Here is an 18,327-nt window from a genome sequence, read left to right as displayed (position 1 = left end):
CTTGCAAGTAATATCAGTGTAGCGTATCGAGCTGTACGTTTCGTTGCAGTAAGTCGTGGGAAAGAATGCCCAGCACATTTCTCATGTGCATTAGACGACACTGCATGTCGATACAATGCTTATTCCTGCAGTAAATAAGTGGTCCGGTGATTTTGCCCCGATCGGATATCGACGTGGACGGATGCTGTCATTAAATGACTCGCGAGTGGGAGCTTGGTCGGCTGCACTGCAGCTGGGCATTAGACGTTAACACCGGCCCAGTACGACGTTTTGAAAGCGTTTTCGAATCGACAAATGTCTTCTTTCCGCAAGCGCTCGCCAAAGACACAGCTGTAGTTCCAGCAGACGAGGTGGCCGAGTGGTTAAGGCGTTGGACTGCTAATCCAATGTGCTCTGCACGCGTGGGTTCGAATCCCATCCTCGTCGAAGAATTTTACGTAAAGCACGCGTTTGCGGTCACTCCTTCCCCATGCGAAACGCCTCTCAGTAGTAACAACGAAGCGTGTACGAGGCCGATAGCGTGTGTATGAAATACGAGACCAAAATGCTTACCAGATGAAAGCGCACAACATTCCATAGCGTATGCCCTTCGAATTAAACATCATTTCGAGATGTATAAGCCAATCAAACTTCGGCTCCAGCGAAGAGTATGTCGGTATCTGCGAACGACGAGTTCTTATTTATATTTAAGTGCATACCTGTCGCAGTCATTTTAACGTATCGAGCCTATAATAATCCATCTGTAGCACAACTGTCGCCTCTCGACAGTTTGCTTTGCGTCAGGCCGCCATATACAGAAGCGATTTGGCAGGGCCTACTGGAGAGACTTGACTTTGCAGACATCCGTCGCTAAGGGCCGCCCAAACACCAAGCTCCATCGCAAACAGCAGGACAATCTTGGGCTAGGACGAACGTCAAAACCTTGCAAGTAATATCAGTGTAGCGTATCGAGCTGTACGTTTCGTTGCAGTAAGTCGTGGGAAAGAATGCCCAGCACATTTCTCATGTGCATTAGACGACACTGCATGTCGATACAATGCTTATTCCTGCAGTAAATAAGTGGTCCGGTGATTTTGCCCCGATCGGATATCGACGTGGACGGATGCTGTCATTAAATGACTCGCGAGTGGGAGCTTGGTCGGCTGCACTGCAGCTGGGCATTAGACGTTAACACCGGCCCAGTACGATGTTTTGAAAGCGTTTTCGAATCGACAAATGTCTTCTTTCCGCAAGCGCTCGCCAAAGACACAGCTGTAGTTCCAGCAGACGAGGTGGCCGAGTGGCTCGTCTGCCTGCGGCAGCGGTGGTGAGCGGACCTCCAGGGCCAGCGCGCTGCGGCAGGAAGTGTTTACGTCAGGCGGTGAGTCGCGTGCTTACAGCGTCTGCTTATTAGTATTCGTTCCGTTCTGTAGGATCTGATATGGAATTATGAATCCGACTAACAGGAAAGATACCTTGAAGTTTACCTTTGATAGGAACTTTTCGAAACCAAATTCGTTTGAAGTTGAAGCATGGTTAGAGGAAACAGCTAAGATTACTTTTGATGACATTGTAGGGATAAATTTCTCTATCGTGACTAGTGTTGTTTATGTGAAATTAACGTCCTCTGAACTGTGTGATAGAATTGTAGAGTCCAGTGGAGGTGTACTGAAGTTTAAACATAGCGATGGTACCGTCAGTGACGTCAGCATTACGCATGCTGGACTGGGCATCCGGACGGCACGTATTTTCGAACTCCCGTTTGAAATAACAGCCGCGCAAATAAATTCTGCATTGACACCTTACGGGAGGGTCATTAACAATTTTGCGGAGCGTTGGTCCAAAGCCCACAAATTTCCGGTGCTTAACGGCGTCAGGCAGGTTAAGATCGATATACAGAAGCACATACCTTCATATATTTACGTAGGTGGACATCGCGGAATTGTCATATATGATGGGCAGCCAAAAACGTGTGCCGGCTGTGGTGCGCCCGGCCACGTGCGCTCTGAATGTATACAAAGACGGGTGACGCAGATACCTGTCGGTGAAGCCGCTAGCCCCCCTGTGACGACGGCACTGCCACTGACATACGCTGTCGCGGCTTCTGGTCTTCCACCCGCGACCCCGCCTGTAGATGCCCCTCGTTTGAATGATGTTTTGGCCGATAACGTCAAAGAACCGAGTGCTGACGCGGCACCGCCGCTACCACACTCAGAGATGGAGGTAACGCCGGATGACTCCCCAGTGGTTGATGCCACTGGTACTGAGGATGAAGCAGACGCTGTGTTCCCGGCGGATCAACCCCAGAGTCAACAGTCCACTTCGGATGTTGATGATACTGCGAACCCTAACAGGAAGCCTTCCAAAAAGAAGCGGAGACTTGCACATCAAGGAGCCAATCAGCTCGCCCCACAGCTCCGCGACAAAGCGAAACGAATAAGCAGCCAAATGTGTCAGAACACTTCTGAACCCTCTGAAGTTGGTCTCCCTGCGTCTGGTCGAATGGACATTGATCCTGTAGTGTCTCCCCCTGTGAATCCACGACGGGTGGAAGATAGTGATACCTCGAGTAGAGTCGTTTTGCCGGATACCCACGCTCAAGGAAACGCAGGATCGCTTTTGTCAGAGGCCACTCTCACTGGGAATTGGGCACAGGAAATGGAAGTATTGGATGCGAGCAATGATGCGGCTGTCATGCGGACCATTGAGACGGAATCTTCGGCACCCCCCACAGAGCAGCATACACCAACCGTACCGGGAACTACAGGAACTCCGACTGACGCGCTTGGCCTCAATTTCGTTAGCCATCCTTCTAAGACTGTTTAATTAATAGTATGTGCCTTCTCCCATGAACGAGCCCCAAGCCTATAAAATTGCCACGTTAAACATCAATAAGATACAGTCGTACTGGCGGCTCCGTAATTTACAAGATTTTGTATACGCAGCGGATATCGATATTCTGTTACTTCAAGAAGTCGCTGCGATTGAACTTGACCGAATAACTGGTTATACTACTCTCTCCAATTCCGGGAGCGGTGCGAATTTAGGGACAGCGATTCTGTTAAAAGAAGGGATTGTAGCGACCGACGCAGAAAAACTGCCTGATCATAGAGGGATCGCTGTCACTTTCCATCGGACACGCATAATCAATGTTTACGCCCCGTCCGGCAGTAGCAATAGGCGTGCTAGGGCTGAGTTCTTCACAAGCGCCATAGTCCCACTTTTTAGGGGAACCTACGATCGTATAATTTTTGCGGGTGACTTCAATTGTGTCTTAAGTCCAAAAGACCAGACGCCTAATTTTAACAAATCTGGAGAACTAGAACGTATCGTCCAAGAAATGAACCTCATTGACACATGGGAGCATACGCACGGAGCGGCACCTGGGTTCACTCATGTCACGAACCACTCTGCAAGCCGGCTAGACAGAATCTATGTATCGGCGTGTATGAAGACTCAAGTCCTCCAATCCGAAGTTTGGCCCACAATTTTTTCCGATCATGCCGCATATATTTGTACTGTTAACATGGTCAAGCAAGGCACATTTCGCGGCAGAGGTTTCTGGAAACTTAACAATGCTCTCCTTAACGATGTTGACTGTCACCGTGTCTTTAACGAAACATGGGAGGCATGTGAACGACGGGTTGCACAGTATGCCTCCGTTACTGAATGGTGGATAACACATGCCAAACCAACTTTATCAAAAATGTTTAAACGCTACGCTCGGGACAAATCCTGGTGGCAACGGCAAACGTCTGAGTTTTATTTTACTTGTCTCAGGGAGCTTTACCAGTCCGATGTGACTGTACCTGAAAATTTTATGCAGATTAAAAAAATTAAGGCAAAATTATTAAAACTTCAGCGGCAGCAGGCAGAAGGCTTTCAAATAAGGTCCAGGCCCCAGAATGTGATAGACGACGAAATGACATCCATGTTTCACGTCATTCGTGAAAATAAGAGGGGGCGGCGGAGATTAATAACTCGTCTTCAGTTGAGTGAAGGCGTTGCGCTCACGCGGCAACAAGACATACGGAACGCACTTCACAATCACTTGGCAGGTCTCCTGACAACGACACATACCGACGATGGAACTCACGATGAATTACTCAATAACTTGCAAAGGACTTTGGGTGCTGCTGAAGTCGAAACTCTCATGCGAGAAATTGATGAAGACGAATTGGATTCTGCGCTATCACGAAGTCCGAAAAATAAATCGCCGGGACCCGACGGTCTCACTGCCGAATTTTATCTTACTTTCTGCGACAAATTAAAGCCCAAGTTGTTGAGTATGTTTAATGAAATTTTACGGCCAGATTTTAATGTTCCTCAGGCTCTCGTGGAAGGCATCGTGGTTTTAATCCCTAAACGCCCAATGTGCAGTTCTGTTGACGATTTTCGGCCGCTTACTTTACTGAACAGTGACTACAAAATTTTAGCACGTATTATTTCTAATAGATTGAAAATGTTGATGAATACTGTCATTGGTCAGTACCAGACCAGTGTAGGTGTCGGTAGGACGATCTTCCAAAATTTGTCTCAATACAGGGACGTTATAGCCATTGCAGATGCGTGTAAGATACGGTGTGCGCTAGTTTCCCTTGACTTTTCAAAGGCATTCGACAGAGTAAACCATCAGTTTCTCATCCGGACGATGCATGCCATGGGATTTCCACTACGTTTTATCAATCTTATACATGAGCTCCTTCGTAAAGGAGTAACTCGACTCATGGTGAATGGCCAGCTGAGCGCATCAATTAATATTACTAATTCAGTGCGACAGGGATGCCCTATGTCGATGGCCTTGTTTGCCATTGCCATTGAGCCTTTGCTTGTCACCTTGACACAGCGTCTACAAGGATTAACCATCCACGGCATTAAGATTGTTTGTACTGCATATGCGGATGACGTCGGATTTTTGGTCATGGACGAAGGTGAAGTCGAGGAAGCCCTTCAGATCGTCAAAAACTACGAACTTGTTGCGGGTGCGAAGTTGAATGCCAGGAAATCTGGCATTATGAACATAGGACGCGGCATCTCGCTGCACCATCACGGTCAGTTGCAACTAATTTCTAAAATGAAATGCCTTGGTATTGAGTACAGGAGCAACATACAGCACACAATTGCGGTGAACTATAGGAATCTCCTGGCAAGTATGCGTGCTTGCATGCAGACCCACTACCTAAGAAGCCTTGATGAACTGCAGAAAGTCACCTTCGCTAATGTCTACCTCACCTCAAAGATTAACTACGTTGCACAAGTACTGCCCATGCCACAGGAGACAGCGAAGCGTATGATGTCCGCTCTAGGCCATTTTGTCACACGTGGACACATTTTTAAAGTCAAGTACGATACGCTCACTCTCTCCACGACCGATGGAGGCTTAAATTTAACAGATGTTCGTTCCAAGTCACGAGCTTTGTACGTATGCACCACCTACAAACGGTGGAGGTCGTTACCGAACAGTCTAACGGCTCACTTGTTAACCGAAATAGCGCCGGCCTGCCTGCAGCCTCCTGTCTCTGTTCAACATATTCCGCCTGCGCTGACTCACTTTAAGAGCTTTTTCATTGAGTTCAGTTACGTACGGTCAACTCTCCCAGAAAATGAGCTTTCCGTGGTGAAGTTAGTTTATAATAAACTACTGGCAACCAAGAACAGGAACAACATCGAACACAAATACCCCAATCATCGCTGGCCAGTGATATGGAAAAACATACATAGCCGTGATTTACCAACGTCAGTGAAAGCCTCTTGGTACAGGGTCGTGAACCGTAAAATAAGTACCAATTCACGACTTCATGCTCTACATTTGGCTGACTCACCTTTGTGCCTAACGTGCAACTTGCCTGATACTGATGAACATCGTTTTCTGTGCACCACTGTCCAAGCAGTTTGGCCATGCATTCGCCGAAAACTGGCTACGATTATGAGGACTTCCCAGCTTTGTATTAAACCTGAAGATTTCCTGTATCCGGATTCAGTGCCGTACCCGAACACCAAACGGAACTCTGTCAATTGGTTGAAGGGTCATTATGTTCATTATTTACAGACGCAAGAACCCAAGAGTGAGGCGGCGTTCTGTCTTTACCTGGCATTACAGTTTCACATACTTTCACAGACGAAACATTACAGGAAACGATATGCGAATTTTTTAGAAGTCGTTCTTCGATGAAAGAAGTATTTTTTTCTTTCCTTCATTCTACATTGCTTTGTTTTTTCTCTTTTCTTCTTCAAATGTCACAGTGACGTATACTGAACAGTGTTACGACAAGGACTATTTTATTTTCTTCTGTTTTTCTAGCGGACCAGAGTTCCTTTTTCATTTTCTATTAAAAAAATATATATATATATATATATATTCTACTTTGTCACCATTGCGGGACTATGCAATAGGTTTAGAAGTATCTTTGGTTTGGAAATCGGAATAGTTCAGAAGAATAAGTACTTCAGAAATCATGGCAGATGAAGCCGACGCCGACGAAGGCGATTTATGGCGAGCGCAAGGCGGGGCTGAAGGGGAGGAAGGAGGCCCTAAAAAAAAAAAAAAAAAAAAAAAAAAAAAAAAAAAAAAAAAAAAAAAAAGTGGTTAAGGCGTTGGACTGCTAATCCAATGTGCTCTGCACGCGTGGGTTCGAATCCCATCCTCGTCGAAGAATTTTACGTAAAGCACGCGTTTGCGGTCACTCCTTCCCCATGCGAAACGCCTCTCAGTAGTAACAACGAAGCGTGTACGAGGCCGACAGCGTGTGTATGAAATACGAGACCAAAATGCTTACCAGATGAAAGCGCACAACATTCCATAGCGTATGCCCTTCGAATTAAACATCATTTCGAGATGTATAAGCCAATCAAACTTCGGCTCCAGCGAAGAGTATGTCGGTATCTGCGAACGACGAGTTCTTATTTATATTTAAGTGCATACCTGTCGCAGTCATTTTAACGTATCGAGCCTATAATAATCCATCTGTAGCACAACTGTCGCCTCTCGACAGTTTGCTTTGCGTCAGGCCGCCATATACAGAAGCGATTTGGCAGGGCCTACTGGAGAGACTTGACTTTGCAGACATCCGTCGCTAAGGGCCGCCCAAACACCAAGCTCCATCGCAAACAGCAGGACAATCTTGGGCTAGGACGAACGTCAAAACCTTGCAAGTAATATCAGTGTAGCGTATCGAGCTGTACGTTTCGTTGCAGTAAGTCGTGGGAAAGAATGCCCAGCACATTTCTCATGTGCATTAGACGACACTGCATGTCGATACAATGCTTATTCCTGCAGTAAATAAGTGGTCCGGTGATTTTGCCCCGATCGGATATCGACGTGGACGGATGCTGTCATTAAATGACTCGCGAGTGGGAGCTTGGTCGGCTGCACTGCAGCTGGGCATTAGACGTTAACACCGGCCCAGTACGATGTTTCGAAAGCGTTTTCGAATCGACAAATGTCTTCTTTCCGCAAGCGCTCGCCAAAGACACAGCTGTAGTTCCAGCAGACGAGGTGGCCGAGTGGTTAAGGCGTTGGACTGCTAATCCAATGTGCTCTGCACGCGTGGGTTCGAATCCCATCCTCGTCGAAGAATTTTACGTAAAGCACGCGTTTGCGGTCACTCCTTCCCCATGCGAAACGCCTCTCAGTAGTAACAACGAAGCGTGTACGAGGCCGATAGCGTGTGTATGAAATACGAGACCAAAATGCTTACCAGATGAAAGCGCACAACATTCCATAGCGTATGCCCTTCGAATTAAACATCATTTCGAGATGTATAAGCCAATCAAACTTCGGCTCCAGCGAAGAGTATGTCGGTATCTGCGAACGACGAGTTCTTATTTATATTTAAGTGCATACCTGTCGCAGTCATTTTAACGTATCGAGCCTATAATAATCCATCTGTAGCACAACTGTCGCCTCTCGACAGTTTGCTTTGCGTCAGGCCGCCATATACAGAAGCGATTTGGCAGGGCCTACTGGAGAGACTTGACTTTGCAGACATCCGTCGCTAAGGGCCGCCCAAACACCAAGCTCCATCGCAAACAGCAGGACAATCTTGGGCTAGGACGAACGTCAAAACCTTGCAAGTAATATCAGTGTAGCGTATCGAGCTGTACGTTTCGTTGCAGTAAGTCGTGGGAAAGAATGCCCAGCACATTTCTCATGTGCATTAGACGACACTGCATGTCGATACAATGCTTATTCCTGCAGTAAATAAGTGGTCCGGTGATTTTGCCCCGATCGGATATCGACGTGGACGGATGCTGTCATTAAATGACTCGCGAGTGGGAGCTTGGTCGGCTGCACTGCAGCTGGGCATTAGACGTTAACACCGGCCCAGTACGATGTTTTGAAAGCGTTTTCGAATCGACAAATGTCTTCTTTCCGCAAGCGCTCGCCAAAGACACAGCTGTAGTTCCAGCAGACGAGGTGGCCGAGTGGTTAAGGCGTTGGACTGCTAATCCAATGTGCTCTGCACGCGTGGGTTCGAATCCCATCCTCGTCGAAGAATTTTACGTAAAGCACGCGTTTGCGGTCACTCCTTCCCCATGCGAAACGCCTCTCAGTAGTAACAACGAAGCGTGTACGAGGCCGATAGCGTGTGTATGAAATACGAGACCAAAATGCTTACCAGATGAAAGCGCACAACATTCCATAGCGTATGCCCTTCGAATTAAACATCATTTCGAGATGTATAAGCCAATCAAACTTCGGCTCCAGCGAAGAGTATGTCGGTATCTGCGAACGACGAGTTCTTATTTATATTTAAGTGCATACCTGTCGCAGTCATTTTAACGTATCGAGCCTATAATAATCCATCTGTAGCACAACTGTCGCCTCTCGACAGTTTGCTTTGCGTCAGGCCGCCATATACAGAAGCGATTTGGCAGGGCCTACTGGAGAGACTTGACTTTGCAGACATCCGTCGCTAAGGGCCGCCCAAACACCAAGCTCCATCGCAAACAGCAGGACAATCTTGGGCTAGGACGAACGTCAAAACCTTGCAAGTAATATCAGTGTAGCGTATCGAGCTGTACGTTTCGTTGCAGTAAGTCGTGGGAAAGAATGCCCAGCACATTTCTCATGTGCATTAGACGACACTGCATGTCGATACAATGCTTATTCCTGCAGTAAATAAGTGGTCCGGTGATTTTGCCCCGATCGGATATCGACGTGGACGGATGCTGTCATTAAATGACTCGCGAGTGGGAGCTTGGTCGGCTGCACTGCAGCTGGGCATTAGACGTTAACACCGGCCCAGTACGATGTTTTGAAAGCGTTTTCGAATCGACAAATGTCTTCTTTCCGCAAGCGCTCGCCAAAGACACAGCTGTAGTTCCAGCAGACGAGGTGGCCGAGTGGTTAAGGCGTTGGACTGCTAATCCAATGTGCTCTGCACGCGTGGGTTCGAATCCCATCCTCGTCGGAGAATTTTACGTAAAGCACGCGTTTGCGGTCACTCCTTCCCCATGCGAAACGCCTCTCAGTAGTAACAACGAAGCGTGTACGAGGCCGATAGCGTGTGTATGAAATACGAGACCAAAATTCTTACCAGATGAAAGCGCACAACATTTCATAGCGTATGCCCTTCGAATTAAACATCATTTCGAGATGTATAAGCCAATCAAACTTCGGCTCCAGCGAAGAGTATGTCGGTATCTGCGAACGACGAGTTCTTATTTATATTTAAGTGCATACCTGTCGCAGTCATTTTAACGTATCGAGCCTATAATAATCCATCTGTAGCACAACTGTCGCCTCTCGACAGTTTGCTTTGCGTCAGGCCGCCATATACAGAAGCGATTTGGCAGGGCCTACTGGAGAGACTTGACTTTGCAGACATCCGTCGCTAAGGGCCGCCCAAACACCAAGCTCCATCGCAAACAGCAGGACAATCTTGGGCTAGGACGAACGTCAAAACCTTGCAAGTAATATCAGTGTAGCGTATCGAGCTGTACGTTTCGTTGCAGTAAGTCGTGGGAAAGAATGCCCAGCACATTTCTCATGTGCATTAGACGACACTGCATGTCGATACAATGCTTATTCCTGCAGTAAATAAGTGGTCCGGTGATTTTGCCCCGATCGGATATCGACGTGGACGGATGCTGTCATTAAATGACTCGCGAGTGGGAGCTTGGTCGGCTGCACTGCAGCTGGGCATTAGACGTTAACACCGGCCCAGTACGATGTTTTGAAAGCGTTTTCGAATCGACAAATGTCTTCTTTCCGCAAGCGCTCGCCAAAGACACAGCTGTAGTTCCAGCAGACGAGGTGGCCGAGTGGTTAAGGCGTTGGACTGCTAATCCAATGTGCTCTGCACGCGTGGGTTCGAATCCCATCCTCGTCGAAGAATTTTACGTAAAGCACGCGTTTGCGGTCACTCCTTCCCCATGCGAAACGCCTCTCAGTAGTAACAACGAAGCGTGTACGAGGCCGATAGCGTGTGTATGAAATACGAGACCAAAATGCTTACCAGATGAAAGCGCACAACATTCCATAGCGTATGCCCTTCGAATTAAACATCATTTCGAGATGTATAAGCCAATCAAACTTCGGCTCCAGCGAAGAGTATGTCGGTATCTGCGAACGACGAGTTCTTATTTATATTTAAGTGCATACCTGTCGCAGTCATTTTAACGTATCGAGCCTATAATAATCCATCTGTAGCACAACTGTCGCCTCTCGACAGTTTGCTTTGCGTCAGGCCGCCATATACAGAAGCGATTTGGCAGGGCCTACTGGAGAGACTTGACTTTGCAGACATCCGTCGCTAAGGGCCGCCCAAACACCAAGCTCCATCGCAAACAGCAGGACAATCTTGGGCTAGGACGAACGTCAAAACCTTGCAAGTAATATCAGTGTAGCGTATCGAGCTGTACGTTTCGTTGCAGTAAGTCGTGGGAAAGAATGCCCAGCACATTTCTCATGTGCATTAGACGACACTGCATGTCGATACAATGCTTATTCCTGCAGTAAATAAGTGGTCCGGTGATTTTGCCCCGATCGGATATCGACGTGGACGGATGCTGTCATTAAATGACTCGCGAGTGGGAGCTTGGTCGGCTGCACTGCAGCTGGGCATTAGACGTTAACACCGGCCCAGTACGATGTTTTGAAAGCGTTTTCGAATCGACAAATGTCTTCTTTCCGCAAGCGCTCGCCAAAGACACAGCTGTAGTTCCAGCAGACGAGGTGGCCGAGTGGTTAAGGCGTTGGACTGCTAATCCAATGTGCTCTGCACGCGTGGGTTCGAATCCCATCCTCGTCGAAGAATTTTACGTAAAGCACGCGTTTGCGGTCACTCCTTCCCCATGCGAAACGCCTCTCAGTAGTAACAACGAAGCGTGTACGAGGCCGATAGCGTGTGTATGAAATACGAGACCAAAATGCTTACCAGATGAAAGCGCACAACATTCCATAGCGTATGCCCTTCGAATTAAACATCATTTCGAGATGTATAAGCCAATCAAACTTCGGCTCCAGCGAAGAGTATGTCGGTATCTGCGAACGACGAGTTCTTATTTATATTTAAGTGCATACCTGTCGCAGTCATTTTAACGTATCGAGCCTATAATAATCCATCTGTAGCACAACTGTCGCCTCTCGACAGTTTGCTTTGCGTCAGGCCGCCATATACAGAAGCGATTTGGCAGGGCCTACTGGAGAGACTTGACTTTGCAGACATCCGTCGCTAAGGGCCGCCCAAACACCAAGCTCCATCGCAAACAGCAGGACAATCTTGGGCTAGGACGAACGTCAAAACCTTGCAAGTAATATCAGTGTAGCGTATCGAGCTGTACGTTTCGTTGCAGTAAGTCGTGGGAAAGAATGCCCAGCACATTTCTCATGTGCATTAGACGACACTGCATGTCGATACAATGCTTATTCCTGCAGTAAATAAGTGGTCCGGTGATTTTGCCCCGATCGGATATCGACGTGGACGGATGCTGTCATTAAATGACTCGCGAGTGGGAGCTTGGTCGGCTGCACTGCAGCTGGGCATTAGACGTTAACACCGGCCCAGTACGATGTTTTGAAAGCGTTTTCGAATCGACAAATGTCTTCTTTCCGCAAGCGCTCGCCAAAGACACAGCTGTAGTTCCAGCAGACGAGGTGGCCGAGTGGTTAAGGCGTTGGACTGCTAATCCAATGTGCTCTGCACGCGTGGGTTCGAATCCCATCCTCGTCGAAGAATTTTACGTAAAGCACGCGTTTGCGGTCACTCCTTCCCCATGCGAAACGCCTCTCAGTAGTAACAACGAAGCGTGTACGAGGCCGATAGCGTGTGTATGAAATACGAGACCAAAATGCTTACCAGATGAAAGCGCACAACATTCCATAGCGTATGCCCTTCGAATTAAACATCATTTCGAGATGTATAAGCCAATCAAACTTCGGCTCCAGCGAAGAGTATGTCGGTATCTGCGAACGACGAGTTCTTATTTATATTTAAGTGCATACCTGTCGCAGTCATTTTAACGTATCGAGCCTATAATAATCCATCTGTAGCACAACTGTCGCCTCTCGACAGTTTGCTTTGCGTCAGGCCGCCATATACAGAAGCGATTTGGCAGGGCCTACTGGAGAGACTTGACTTTGCAGACATCCGTCGCTAAGGGCCGCCCAAACACCAAGCTCCATCGCAAACAGCAGGACAATCTTGGGCTAGGACGAACGTCAAAACCTTGCAAGTAATATCAGTGTAGCGTATCGAGCTGTACGTTTCGTTGCAGTAAGTCGTGGGAAAGAATGCCCAGCACATTTCTCATGTGCATTAGACGACACTGCATGTCGATACAATGCTTATTCCTGCAGTAAATAAGTGGTCCGGTGATTTTGCCCCGATCGGATATCGACGTGGACGGATGCTGTCATTAAATGACTCGCGAGTGGGAGCTTGGTCGGCTGCACTGCAGCTGGGCATTAGACGTTAACACCGGCCCAGTACGATGTTTTGAAAGCGTTTTCGAATCGACAAATGTCTTCTTTCCGCAAGCGCTCGCCAAAGACACAGCTGTAGTTCCAGCAGACGAGGTGGCCGAGTGGTTAAGGCGTTGGACTGCTAATCCAATGTGCTCTGCACGCGTGGGTTCGAATCCCATCCTCGTCGAAGAATTTTACGTAAAGCACGCGTTTGCGGTCACTCCTTCCCCATGCGAAACGCCTCTCAGTAGTAACAACGAAGCGTGTACGAGGCCGATAGCGTGTGTATGAAATACGAGACCAAAATGCTTACCAGATGAAAGCGCACAACATTCCATAGCGTATGCCCTTCGAATTAAACATCATTTCGAGATGTATAAGCCAATCAAACTTCGGCTCCAGCGAAGAGTATGTCGGTATCTGCGAACGACGAGTTCTTATTTATATTTAAGTGCATACCTGTCGCAGTCATTTTAACGTATCGAGCCTATAATAATCCATCTGTAGCACAACTGTCGCCTCTCGACAGTTTGCTTTGCGTCAGGCCGCCATATACAGAAGCGATTTGGCAGGGCCTACTGGAGAGACTTGACTTTGCAGACATCCGTCGCTAAGGGCCGCCCAAACACCAACCTCCATCGCAAACAGCAGGACAATCTTGGGCTAGGACGAACGTCAAAACCTTGCAAGTAATATCAGTGTAGCGTATCGAGCTGTACGTTTCGTTGCAGTAAGTCGTGGGAAAGAATGCCCAGCACATTTCTCATGTGCATTAGACGACACTGCATGTCGATACAATGCTTATTCCTGCAGTAAATAAGTGGTCCGGTGATTTTGCCCCGATCGGATATCGACGTGGACGGATGCTGTCATTAAATGACTCGCGAGTGGGAGCTTGGTCGGCTGCACTGCAGCTGGGCATTAGACGTTAACACCGGCCCAGTACGATGTTTTGAAAGCGTTTTCGAATCGACAAATGTCTTCTTTCCGCAAGCGCTCGCCAAAGACACAGCTGTAGTTCCAGCAGACGAGGTGGCCGAGTGGTTAAGGCGTTGGACTGCTAATCCAATGTGCTCTGCACGCGTGGGTTCGAATCCCATCCTCGTCGAAGAATTTTACGTAAAGCACGCGTTTGCGGTCACTCCTTCCCCATGCGAAACGCCTCTCAGTAGTAACAACGAAGCGTGTACGAGGCCGATAGCGTGTGTATGAAATACGAGACCAAAATGCTTACCAGATGAAAGTGCACAACATTCCATAGCGTATGCCCTTCGAATTAAACATCATTTCGAGATGTATAAGCCAATCAAACTTCGGCTCCAGCGAAGAGTATGTCGGTATCTGCGAACGACGAGTTCTTATTTATATTTAAGTGCATACCTGTCGCAGTCATTTTAACGTATCGAGCCTATAATAATCCATCTGTAGCACAACTGTCGCCTCTCGACAGTTTGCTTTGCGTCAGGCCGCCATATACAGAAGCGATTTGGCAGGGCCTACTGGAGAGACTTGACTTTGCAGACATCCGTCGCTAAGGGCCGCCCAAACACCAAGCTCCATCGCAAACAGCAGGACAATCTTGGGCTAGGACGAACGTCAAAACCTTGCAAGTAATATCAGTGTAGCGTATCGAGCTGTACGTTTCGTTGCAGTAAGTCGTGGGAAAGAATGCCCAGCACATTTCTCATGTGCATTAGACGACACTGCATGTCGATACAATGCTTATTCCTGCAGTAAATAAGTGGTCCGGTGATTTTGCCCCGATCGGATATCGACGTGGACGGATGCTGTCATTAAATGACTCGCGAGTGGGAGCTTGGTCGGCTGCACTGCAGCTGGGCATTAGACGTTAACACCGGCCCAGTACGATGTTTTGAAAGCGTTTTCGAATCGACAAATGTCTTCTTTCCGCAAGCGCTCGCCAAAGACACAGCTGTAGTTCCAGCAGACGAGGTGGCCGAGTGGTTAAGGCGTTGGACTGCTAATCCAATGTGCTCTGCACGCGTGGGTTCGAATCCCATCCTCGTCGAAGAATTTTACGTAAAGCACGCGTTTGCGGTCACTCCTTCCCCATGCGAAACGCCTCTCAGTAGTAACAACGAAGCGTGTACGAGGCCGATAGCGTGTGTATGAAATACGAGACCAAAATGCTTACCAGATGAAAGCGCACAACATTCCATAGCGTATGCCCTTCGAATTAAACATCATTTCGAGATGTATAAGCCAATCAAACTTCGGCTCCAGCGAAGAGTATGTCGGTATCTGCGAACGACGAGTTCTTATTTATATTTAAGTGCATACCTGTCGCAGTCATTTTAACGTATCGAGCCTATAATAATCCATCTGTAGCACAACTGTCGCCTCTCGACAGTTTGCTTTGCGTCAGGCCGCCATATACAGAAGCGATTTGGCAGGGCCTACTGGAGAGACTTGACTTTGCAGACATCCGTCGCTAAGGGCCGCCCAAACACCAAGCTCCATCGCAAACAGCAGGACAATCTTGGGCTAGGACGAACGTCAAAACCTTGCAAGTAATATCAGTGTAGCGTATCGAGCTGTACGTTTCGTTGCAGTAAGTCGTGGGAAAGAATGCCCAGCACATTTCTCATGTGCATTAGACGACACTGCATGTCGATACAATGCTTATTCCTGCAGTAAATAAGTGGTCCGGTGATTTTGCCCCGATCGGATATCGACGTGGACGGATGCTGTCATTAAATGACTCGCGAGTGGGAGCTTGGTCGGCTGCACTGCAGCTGGGCATTAGACGTTAACACCGGCCCAGTACGATGTTTTGAAAGCGTTTTCGAATCGACAAATGTCTTCTTTCCGCAAGCGCTCGCCAAAGACACAGCTGTAGTTCCAGCAGACGAGGTGGCCGAGTGGTTAAGGCGTTGGACTGCTAATCCAATGTGCTCTGCACGCGTGGGTTCGAATCCCATCCTCGTCGGAGAATTTTACGTAAAGCACGCGTTTGCGGTCACTCCTTCCCCATGCGAAACGCCTCTCAGTAGTAACAACGAAGCGTGTACGAGGCCGATAGCGTGTGTATGAAATACGAGACCAAAATTCTTACCAGATGAAAGCGCACAACATTTCATAGCGTATGCCCTTCGAATTAAACATCATTTCGAGATGTATAAGCCAATCAAACTTCGGCTCCAGCGAAGAGTATGTCGGTATCTGCGAACGACGAGTTCTTATTTATATTTAAGTGCATACCTGTCGCAGTCATTTTAACGTATCGAGCCTATAATAATCCATCTGTAGCACAACTGTCGCCTCTCGACAGTTTGCTTTGCGTCAGGCCGCCATATACAGAAGCGATTTGGCAGGGCCTACTGGAGAGACTTGACTTTGCAGACATCCGTCGCTAAGGGCCGCCCAAACACCAAGCTCCATCGCAAACAGCAGGACAATCTTGGGCTAGGACGAACGTCAAAACCTTGCAAGTAATATCAGTGTAGCGTATCGAGCTGTACGTTTCGTTGCAGTAAGTCGTGGGAAAGAATGCCCAGCACATTTCTCATGTGCATTAGACGACACTGCATGTCGATACAATGCTTATTCCTGCAGTAAATAAGTGGTCCGGTGATTTTGCCCCGATCGGATATCGACGTGGACGGATGCTGTCATTAAATGACTCGCGAGTGGGAGCTTGGTCGGCTGCACTGCAGCTGGGCATTAGACGTTAACACCGGCCCAGTACGATGTTTTGAAAGCGTTTTCGAATCGACAAATGTCTTCTTTCCGCAAGCGCTCGCCAAAGACACAGCTGTAGTTCCAGCAGACGAGGTGGCCGAGTGGTTAAGGCGTTGGACTGCTAATCCAATGTGCTCTGCACGCGTGGGTTCGAATCCCATCCTCGTCGAAGAATTTTACGTAAAGCACGCGTTTGCGGTCACTCCTTCCCCATGCGAAACGCCTCTCAGTAGTAACAACGAAGCGTGTACGAGGCCGATAGCGTGTGTATGAAATACGAGACCAAAATGCTTACCAGATGAAAGCGCACAACATTCCATAGCGTATGCCCTTCGAATTAAACATCATTTCGAGATGTATAAGCCAATCAAACTTCGGCTCCAGCGAAGAGTATGTCGGTATCTGCGAACGACGAGTTCTTATTTATATTTAAGTGCATACCTGTCGCAGTCATTTTAACGTATCGAGCCTATAATAATCCATCTGTAGCACAACTGTCGCCTCTCGACAGTTTGCTTTGCGTCAGGCCGCCATATACAGAAGCGATTTGGCAGGGCCTACTGGAGAGACTTGACTTTGCAGACATCCGTCGCTAAGGGCCGCCCAAACACCAAGCTCCATCGCAAACAGCAGGACAATCTTGGGCTAGGACGAACGTCAAAACCTTGCAAGTAATATCAGTGTAGCGTATCGAGCTGTACGTTTCGTTGCAGTAAGTCGTGGGAAAGAATGCCCAGCACATTTCTCATGTGCATTAGACGACACTGCATGTCGATACAATGCTTATTCCTGCAGTAAATAAGTGGTCCGGTGATTTTGCCCCGATCGGATATCGACGTGGACGGATGCTGTCATTAAATGACTCGCGAGTGGGAGCTTGGTCGGCTGCACTGCAGCTGGGCATTAGACGTTAACACCGGCCCAGTACGACGTTTTGAAAGCGTTTTCGAATCGACAAATGTCTTCTTTCCGCAAGCGCTCGCCAAAGACACAGCTGTAGTTCCAGCAGACGAGGTGGCCGAGTGGTTAAGGCGTTGGACTGCTAATCCAATGTGCTCTGCACGCGTGGGTTCGAATCCCATCCTCGTCGAAGAATTTTACGTAAAGCACGCGTTTGCGGTCACTCCTTCCCCATGCGAAACGCCTCTCAGTAGTAACAACGAAGCGTGTACGAGGCCGATAGCGTGTGTATGAAATACGAGACCAAAATGCTTACCAGATGAAAGCGCACAACATTCCATAGCGTATGCCCTTCGAATTAAACATCATTTCGAGATGTATAAGCCAATCAAACTTCGGCTCCAGCGAAGAGTATGTCGGTATCTGCGAACGACGAGTTCTTATTTATATTTAAGTGCATACCTGTCGCAGTCATTTTAACGTATCGAGCCTATAATAATCCATCTGTAGCACAACTGTCGCCTCTCGACAGTTTGCTTTGCGTCAGGCCGCCATATACAGAAGCGATTTGGCAGGGCCTACTGGAGAGACTTGACTTTGCAGACATCCGTCGCTAAGGGCCGCCCAAACACCAAGCTCCATCGCAAACAGCAGGACAATCTTGGGCTAGGACGAACGTCAAAACCTTGCAAGTAATATCAGTGTAGCGTATCGAGCTGTACGTTTCGTTGCAGTAAGTCGTGGGAAAGAATGCCCAGCACATTTCTCTTGTGCATTAGACGACACTGCATGTCGATACAATGCTTATTCCTGCAGTAAATAAGTGGTCCGGTGAT

At 48.0% G+C, this 18,327-nt stretch overlaps 13 non-coding genes across 13 annotated transcripts; all 13 read left to right on the top strand.

Moving 5' to 3' along the window:
- Window positions 1–344: 344 nt before the first annotated feature.
- Trnas-gcu (transfer RNA serine (anticodon GCU)) lies at window positions 345–426 on the top strand. Its single transcript has one exon. It is a non-coding gene; the product is annotated as a tRNA-Ser (tRNA).
- Window positions 427–7,468: 7,042 nt separating this feature from the next.
- On the top strand, window positions 7,469–7,550 carry Trnas-gcu (transfer RNA serine (anticodon GCU)). The gene has a single exon. It is a non-coding gene; the product is annotated as a tRNA-Ser (tRNA).
- An 839-nt stretch (window positions 7,551–8,389) lies between these two features.
- Trnas-gcu (transfer RNA serine (anticodon GCU)) lies at window positions 8,390–8,471 on the top strand. The gene has a single exon. It is a non-coding gene; the product is annotated as a tRNA-Ser (tRNA).
- Window positions 8,472–9,310: 839 nt separating this feature from the next.
- Window positions 9,311–9,392, top strand: Trnas-gcu (transfer RNA serine (anticodon GCU)). Its single transcript has one exon. It is a non-coding gene; the product is annotated as a tRNA-Ser (tRNA).
- An 839-nt stretch (window positions 9,393–10,231) lies between these two features.
- On the top strand, window positions 10,232–10,313 carry Trnas-gcu (transfer RNA serine (anticodon GCU)). The gene has a single exon. It is a non-coding gene; the product is annotated as a tRNA-Ser (tRNA).
- Window positions 10,314–11,152: 839 nt separating this feature from the next.
- Trnas-gcu (transfer RNA serine (anticodon GCU)) lies at window positions 11,153–11,234 on the top strand. Its single transcript has one exon. It is a non-coding gene; the product is annotated as a tRNA-Ser (tRNA).
- An 839-nt stretch (window positions 11,235–12,073) lies between these two features.
- On the top strand, window positions 12,074–12,155 carry Trnas-gcu (transfer RNA serine (anticodon GCU)). The gene has a single exon. It is a non-coding gene; the product is annotated as a tRNA-Ser (tRNA).
- An 839-nt stretch (window positions 12,156–12,994) lies between these two features.
- Trnas-gcu (transfer RNA serine (anticodon GCU)) lies at window positions 12,995–13,076 on the top strand. The gene has a single exon. It is a non-coding gene; the product is annotated as a tRNA-Ser (tRNA).
- An 839-nt stretch (window positions 13,077–13,915) lies between these two features.
- On the top strand, window positions 13,916–13,997 carry Trnas-gcu (transfer RNA serine (anticodon GCU)). Its single transcript has one exon. It is a non-coding gene; the product is annotated as a tRNA-Ser (tRNA).
- An 839-nt stretch (window positions 13,998–14,836) lies between these two features.
- Window positions 14,837–14,918, top strand: Trnas-gcu (transfer RNA serine (anticodon GCU)). Its single transcript has one exon. It is a non-coding gene; the product is annotated as a tRNA-Ser (tRNA).
- An 839-nt stretch (window positions 14,919–15,757) lies between these two features.
- Window positions 15,758–15,839, top strand: Trnas-gcu (transfer RNA serine (anticodon GCU)). The gene has a single exon. It is a non-coding gene; the product is annotated as a tRNA-Ser (tRNA).
- An 839-nt stretch (window positions 15,840–16,678) lies between these two features.
- Window positions 16,679–16,760, top strand: Trnas-gcu (transfer RNA serine (anticodon GCU)). The gene has a single exon. It is a non-coding gene; the product is annotated as a tRNA-Ser (tRNA).
- An 839-nt stretch (window positions 16,761–17,599) lies between these two features.
- On the top strand, window positions 17,600–17,681 carry Trnas-gcu (transfer RNA serine (anticodon GCU)). Its single transcript has one exon. It is a non-coding gene; the product is annotated as a tRNA-Ser (tRNA).
- The last annotated feature ends 646 nt before the right edge of the window (window positions 17,682–18,327 follow it).

The sequence above is a fragment of the Schistocerca gregaria genome, chromosome 2 (genome assembly GCF_023897955.1).
Source record: "Schistocerca gregaria isolate iqSchGreg1 chromosome 2, iqSchGreg1.2, whole genome shotgun sequence".
NCBI lineage: Eukaryota > Metazoa > Arthropoda > Insecta > Orthoptera > Acrididae > Schistocerca > Schistocerca gregaria.
This window is presented reverse-complemented; position numbering and strand designations above follow the sequence as displayed.